Source organism: Conger conger, chromosome 14 (assembly GCF_963514075.1).
Source record: "Conger conger chromosome 14, fConCon1.1, whole genome shotgun sequence".
Lineage (NCBI taxonomy): Eukaryota > Metazoa > Chordata > Actinopteri > Anguilliformes > Congridae > Conger > Conger conger.
Genome location: NC_083773.1, coordinates 23,436,550 through 23,445,010, shown reverse-complemented (window position 1 = coordinate 23,445,010; position 8,461 = coordinate 23,436,550).

Genomic DNA, 8,461 nt, shown 5'->3' with positions numbered 1-8,461 from the left:
AGATTTACACAAACAATGAGCAGGCCCTATACTGCCTGAGCTGGAACAAAGTGTCTGGACTGGGGTACTTGTTATCAGGATGAGATGGCCAGGGTGGCCATTGTAAAGTTAACTGTTCAAACATTTGTTGAACGTGTTGCTTACATTCTCTTTATATTAATTTGGACTGGAACTTAGTTGGAGTGTTTTCAACAAAAATAGATTAATTTTCTGGTTGCTGGTATACATGTGCCAAAGTCACCAAGTTTCTGTCTGGTGTGTGTGTGTGTGTGTGTGTGTGTGTGTGTATCTGCCTGCATGTGTATATGTGATATCTGCCCTATTATAAAAGCTCATTCTGTTGACCATAGACTATAAAACAAAAGTTAAAGGAAATAATTCATTGCAATCTTCCTCTGAATATTTTTTGTCTTAGACAAAGTCACCCTTGCTGGCATGCCTCTCATAACATGTACAAATAGAAATTAATGATAATGGAGCAGATTCTAGTTAAATGAGCTCATATTCGCTAAAGACATCCACATCCCAACCGGGACGTAAACAGAACAAATGCAAAAAACGACATCCCATTGACGTCACCAAAGAAGAATCGGAGTCCTCATCGGGGATTCCTGTTACCATGACAACAACATGCTCCCCTCCCGTCACTTTCCTTCGCAGATCCGTTAAGGACGCTGGAAAGTGTGATTGGAAATAAAAACAGTAGATGGGGTTTCCCCTCATATTTTACTTCAGATTTGACCTATATTATTCAAAATGATGCAGGGCATAATCGGCATAATTCCAGTTGTGTGCAAGCGTTATTTTGTTTCATTAAATTACAGAATCAATTCAGCAGATTTAGTGATATGAAATTAGCAGGCTCACTTAGCGAAATGCAAAAGGTATTAGGGGACAGTGAATTCGTTACCATCTCTGGAAGAGAGGAATCGTACGCTTCAAAGCGATTGGTGTGCTTCCAAAGCGATCCGGACAGCATACGTATGGAAGAAGCCTGACACCTCGTGGCTGTAAGATACAATGACAGGCTTCCCGTTGCTCTTTTACTTTTGCAAGTATCACAATTTGAACAAAAAACTGCTCCGGCTAAGACCTATGTAGGTTACATAAATCCTTTTCATTGCCTATATTTGTGGAGGCAGGTTACACCTTGTGTGATGTGAAAAACAAAGGTGGAAAGAAAGAGAGGACCTACATTTATTTGTAGAACCTTATGATCTTATGACCTACTGATGAAATGTCACAATTTGTTTGCAAACCACATGGAAAATGATATTATTTTTTAATAAATGAACAATCGTATAGTGAACAGTTTTTTTTTTTTCCATAAAGGTTCTGTTTTAATTTTATTAAATCTTTTCTCTTTATACGGTGTGCTGGATGTCTAAGAAAGAATACGGAGCAAGGTTTGGCACCAACTAGAAAGAGGATGACGGAAGCAGTGTAGCTATTAAAAATGGATCATGGCCGTTATGAATGTATGAACGCATGGATATGCAGAACCACCTCAGTTCAGCATGAGCGGCTCTTCCTCTCCAGTTCATTCGGGAAGCACCTGCAACGTTAGACTGCTGTTTATCATTCAGTGTGGTCTTCCGGCCTGCTCACACAGGCGACTGGTGAGACCTCCCCAATGGAGCGTTACAGTTCTCCAGTTCACTGCCGTGCATGCCCAATGCCGAGAAACACAGGCAAAATTATCCCAAAATTATCCCACACAATCCATATTTTATATTTAACACCAAGGACTTAAAAATCTAACCAAATGCCAAGTGCTCCGCATTTTGCAAATGGTGGATATAAAACTACAACTGTGTCTGAAATCCTTCTGAAATGTTGCCACACATGAAAGTTTTTCCCCCTATGGCACAATTGACTGTGTGAAAAACATAACGCCCTGCGGAGGTCAGACTTATGAAAAACACAATCCCGTGCCAGAGCGGAGTGCATATCCCGTGGGACCAGCCAACAGACAGCAAGCCTTCACCTGAAACCTAATCCCACGTGAATCTGAATCATTCAGCCGAACCACAAAACGAAACCCCGCGCGGAACGCCTCCTGGGATGCAGGTGAGGCGTGCCTGCCGTAATGAAGGGTTACCGCCGGCCCGGCGCATTCCGGCAGCGTGAGCAGCGAGGCAGTTGCTATTCCCTGACCCCAGTGACACGGCGTCGGAGGAATCTGCTTCATAAAAGGGCAGGGAGGCCGGGACTGATTTATCGACTCTACGCTGACACCTGTCATTAGCGCAGGAAGCGCTGCGTGTTTATTTGTGTACACGCACGCATTCCGCTCCTGTCCCACCCAGCGACGCCTCTAACCCCCCCCCCTGCCCTGACCCCCCCCGACCCCCCGGGACCCCCCAGCCCCAGACCGGATGAGCCTCCCAGGGCTCCTCTCTCAGCACCGTCCCCCGGGTGACCCCTCCCCGGCACCGCACAGGACTGTGGGAATCCCCGCACGCCTCCCTGCTCCAGACTCCCGCGAGCGCTGTTGTACCCCCCATAGTGGCTCGCCTCCCTTTAGGCTCTCTGGGGGGGTGCAGGTCTGAAATAAACCTGGAGACACTTATCTGTTCCTCCAGTTTCCTTAGTGCCCGCGGCAGTGGGAGGACTCCACAGATGGGTCAGAACATACAGTGGCAGCTGGACTTTCTGGTGTGCCAAACTGGTCTACCAGCTCTCATCGCCCAGGCCAGTCAAAGAGCTAAATGTCTCCTGCAGAGTCTATTTTTCACAGTCACACCGGTGAGTTGGATAGACGGGGGCAGCCTTTAGCCTGTTCACTAATGAGATTGACTGGGACCTGGAAGGTTGGTGGCTCAAGTCTCAGTGTAGCCACAATAAGATCAGTGCAGCTGTGGGGCCCCTGAGCAAGGCCCTTAACCCCTCATTTCTCCAGGGGGAATTGGCCTCTGCTTAATCTAATCAACTTTAAGTCACTTTGGATAAAAGCATCAGCAAGATAACTGTAATAATAATTACAATTATTATAATGACTGATACTAATCACACTTAATCACAAAACTCCAGTGCAAATGGATGAAATCAGTCACAGATACACTGTAAAGTTTCATTGCAGTGCGCTATAATCAGTAATGGCACTTACAGCCCGGATAAACAGTGCATTTGCACCCATGCCCAGGCCTCCTGCGTGTAAGAACAATGCGCAGATGTAATAAAAAGGAAACAGAAAGAAGCTCTATGGCAGGGTGAGCCCGAATATGGCGGAGAGGGGATGGGATGGGCTTCTTTCATGACAATGTTCTTTTTCCAGATCTGTTACAATGACTTCCGCTCAGAGAACTGGGCAGGCTCTTCAAAGGACTTCATGTAAGCCCCGAATTCGGGACCCTGCCTTCTGGTCTGTGGCCTTCCGGGACCTGGACTGGAGGTTGAGGCGTGATGAGGTGCGAGGGTTTATCTGGTTTTGACACCAGGGCTATTTACATTCCACCACAGCCATAAAAAACTGCAGACGGTACTTGTGTTTTCCAGAAACTGCTTGGCAGATCTGAGTCATTTAGGCAAGACTTAAACCTGGTGCAGAAGACAGCTAGAAACGCCTCCTTCAGGGAGACAGCCTTTTGGGGCTAATGTTAGTGTTAATGTGTTTTTGAAAGTGTAGCGAGTTTGAGCCCATGTTGCAGCATGCACGCATCTTTTGTTAAGTGATATTGCCACAGACACAGAACAATGGGTAAAAGGTTAGGAATAATACCCGTTATTGAACTACTGAAGACCTAAGCCACACACTATAAAGGACATTTAGCTACCTACAGTGACACCCAATGTCCTCACAACTGACTTTTCATGAATGAATAAATATGAAAAACAAACATCATATAAAGCAATACATAGGCCTACTCTTCAAAAAAGAAAAAGAAAATGAGACACAACAAAATAACTTAAACATTTGTAGGAGGGACCTGAATAGGTTGGTGAAACAGCCCAGTTCGTGAATATTTTTTCTACCATACTGTATCTTCACAGTTGCTCTGTTACAAAATTCCAGGTGCCTGAGGCATCCCATAATTACCTGTATGGCTGTAAAGTCGCACTGAGCTCCCCTGCCTGCATATTACTGTTATGGGCTTTCCAGCTCCGGATTCTTTTGTTTGCAGGATTTAGCCATGCTAAAATATTACCCTCCATTGTACCAGTTCATGGAGTTTTCAATCAGGGTTCCACTGTCTAAGCTCATAACTGCACATTGTCCTTCCCTTATTTGTGGGATAAATGTGGGGGAACCTTGCCAAAAATGGTTCAATTTATAACCAGGATTTAATTGCTATTATTTGAAATGTTCATTTTATGTGATAATCATTTTATTATTTTAAAAAAAACTATATATGTGTATGCATTCCCCAGCTTGTTTCTCAAAGGTCATTTGAATCTGCCCTTAGCAGTCAGCCTGGCTACACATCACTCCTGTTAAAACAGAGTTCCTGATTACACACCATTCCTGCCAACATATCAGTCCTTTAAAACACCGCTCCTGTCGGAACACCGTTTATTTCCGAAATATTCTCTATAGAAAACAGCCAGCGCATTCACATTCCCAGACTAACTAACACCAGCATCCGCACCAGAGGATTTGGAGGAACAAAAAGAGACCTACCAGGAGAGATTAAACCTCAGGTCTATTGAAATCATTTCAAATTCAAGAAGTGGGGACAGCCCAACCCTGGCCGGATGACTAACTAAAAATTGACAAGCAGGTTGCACAAAGGCTGTAATTCCAGCCACCGCTGTCTCTCCGAGCTGCTCTGAAGCCCTGAGTCAGGCCCCAGGAATGCAAAGGAGGGTTTGTAGGAACAAGGTGTAGCCGGTAGGAAACCCAGGGTCATAATTATGGTGTGTCCTTTCATTCTTCACCGAGTTCCGCCGCACAGTTTACACAACACAAGGCCTGTATGAGTGATCCCCAGCACTCCACCCTGACGCACACACACACTATTATCTCCCTGTGCCAGGGATCAGGCTCCAGCGTGCGGCTGTTGTGACTCTGCGTGATTCCTGTTTATCGTGTTTGTGGTCCTAGCCAGGTGGACGGACATCGGCCTGCCCCTGGTCGTCTTTTGTCTTCCTCCGACCGTCTCTGGTATTAAGCGACTCCAGGAAGGCAGGAGGGAAGTGGAGATTAAAGTACTAAATGTCTCTCTTTCTTTCTTTCTTTCTTTCTTTCTCTCTCTCTCCTTCTGTTTATGCCTTTCTTGCCTCCCCCTCTCACTCTCTAATTGTCAGGACAGGTTTTATTACTCCTCTGAAAGGAGACTGTTGGCAGGAATCCACAGTTTGTCTTCTCTTAACTTCCTCCATCTCTATACAGTTTACATATTTCTATACCCATAAATAATGCTACCAATAACAATAATGCTATTAAACCCAGACTATAGCCTGGGAGGGAAATATAAGGCATTAAACTATGTGGGCTGTTAATGTATCAGACATTTAAGTTCCCGAATGAGCAGGACATAAAATATACTAATGGTGTGTGAAAGAGCATACTTGTCAAAACGGGGTCCTGGTCTAGGTGGCCTGAAAATAGCCAAACTACCAGCGAAATAGCAAGGTTACTTCACTGCTGAGCTATATTCCCAAGATGTAGGTGTTGATAAAGAGGCAGCCACTTATGTAAATGAGAATATCAAGCAAAAAAATTGCATGTTAAAATTGAAACTTTTTACATGTAGTGTAGCTATTTTTCTTCAAAATGTAAGCACATAATCAAAGTGTAGTAATACATTCAGGTTTTCAACCTCGTTGATGACACAAAACAACTGGCAGAGAGATTCACAAAGGTTTATATAACAAATTTAAAAAAAGATTTTCATACATCTGACAGCTAGAAGCTCATTATTTGGGTTGGGCAGCTCGGGTTTATGAGGAAGTGCTGATAATTCTGATTACATCAAAGTCAATGGTGTAATCAGAGCTCCTCCGCTCATTACGCTCCTGGAAGCATATCAAAGAAACAAAGAAAAAACTTCACACCACACGCCACCCTACACAGGCATCCACACACAACCGCACAGACACCGAGGCTGGGAAAGACACTGCAGCGTAAATCACATCGCCCGTCTCTCTGACAACTCTGCAGGAGCGCGTGTCGAGTGCGTGTCACCATCCCCGCGTCTCTCCGGGGCCTGACCTGAGGCACGGTGTGGGGGATGCGTGGGGGAGCTGGCCAAGGGCATTAAAGCTCTATAAATATGCGCTTTGAAGAAAATTACACAGAGGAGGAGAAACCCACACGTAGGAGGAGGAAGAAATGTGCTGAGGAAGTGACTAGGGGAGGACTGAAGCGGACTGGCACTGTGGTCCGGAAACTCACAAGCAAGAGGTTGCAGGTTCAAGTTCTGGGTGAGGTGCTACTACAGTTGCGCCCTCGAGCAACGCACTTAGTGTTAATGCCCATCTGTATAATTCAGCAACATGTAAAGAGTAATCCCCGTAACCTTCCCTTGACAAGGGCACCTGCCAATCAAATTGTGCATTTGTATGTCAGCCTTAATCCTAAGAAAAACACATCCATTATAATTGCATGCCAAATAAAATAATGATTGTCACCGTGACAGCCACGCACACGGCAACATAAAAGAAAATCAAACAAAGATTTCAATGGCAGTAGAGATATTTTCTTGGAAAGAGCAAAGTTCAAGAGGAAGTCCAACAAAGGGGTTGTTGTCCCCCTCGCAGGCCGGCCAAAGGTTCCCAGCACTGTGGACACGGAGCTCTCACTGCCACCACTCACTGACAAAATGAGGACAGGAAGTGAATGTTAGCAAATGGCTGTTTTTGCAACGTTCTTTCAGGTTATAAAGGGACTTTCTCGTCCCCTGTCTCCCTCCTCCTCTTCCTCTAAAAAAGAAATAAACACATGAATAGAAATTTTATTTCAAACTATTCTCCCGGCTGCAAGGGCAGAAATACAGAGAAACTGTATCAAAATACCTTTTCTACATTTAGGCTAATGACATAATCTAAGGGACACTTTGCTTAAACTAATTGAGTAGGAATTTGTGAGGCCTAACCAGCTAGCAACAATTAGAGCAATCCCAGCACTTTAAATGGTGAACACAGCTGTATCTAAACTGAAAAAGAGAGAAATACAATCAACACCCAACCAATTCACAATGATTAAAAATGTAGCTTGTTTAGCAAATGTTCCATTACATTTCTGGACCTGTAAGTGGAGTAGCCTCCCCTGTAGTATTGATCTGCCATAGCTAACGTCAGGTGACATCACAGGTGCGGTGCTCTACGATCACTCACCAAGATATTTACCCAACTCCCCTCAAATTCTCCTCAGACCTCTGTCTCACTTCTGTCACATCTGTGCCATGTGGGTACCTAGCAGGACCAAAGTGATAATTAATTATGTAATCATAAGTAATCTTAACACCAGTACTTTTCCTAGCTTGAAAGTGGTCTCTGGGATTTCCGTTACATGCATCACTTCCTAGGTGTGTAAAAAGGGGCGTGGCTAATAACATTTTCAAGATCAAGACCACCTGTGTCATTTTGAAATCAAATTCCTACATCATTTCCTCACACATTATTCACTGGGGTGCTAACTAAAATCAACATCAGGCCAACTATAAGCCATGATGTCGTGTAACATTGCCCACATTGCTTGACTTATTAGACTTATTAGTGATTAGTAATAGCCTATTTTGCCTAAAAATCAAGCAATCTTTCTTTGTGCCCTGAACAGATCTATATTTTACATGTTTTTATAGTTTTATAGACTCCAGTGTTTCTCTGGTGTTTATACAGCATACCAGTGGAAATTAAAATGTGATGAAATGTCTAAAACGATTTGCAAATTTAGTAATCCTACCAAAATTTCAGGCAAAACATAATTAGGGTAGAATAAGCTAATATCCCTGGTAAAAATTCCAGCTTTCATTCTAAGGTGGAATCAAGCAGGAGCCAGCTTCTGCTTCAGCTGAATACCATGTGGAATTTGGTGAAGGTGTGTAGTCTGGACCAGGTAGTCTGGACCAGGCTGGCCCACCAGCAGGACATGGTCTTGCCAGCATAGTTATTATTCCAACCATCATGTTTCCAGCTTGACCAGCCTATAACCGGCTGGACCAGCTCAAAACCAGACTGGAAGAAAGCTGGAGATTTCATCAGGGCTTGCTTCCTGCAATTGGAATCCAACCGAAATTAGATTGTAATTATTCAGAAATATAACTGACCATTTGGTTATTAATAAAAAAATATTTTAAAAATATGTTGGTCTGGCTGTTATTAGGACTGCTTCCTCACCTTCCACAAGTCCAAAAGAAAAAAAAAAACTCAGCAAACTGCCTGTTCACATTTAATGCTGTGAAAGATGTGATATTTTCTCATGTTTATTTTGCACTTAAATACTATTTCAGTGTTTTTGTGGTCTGGCAGGAGCGGTGTAAAATCTACTGTTTACTTTACTTCTATTTTAACAGGTGAA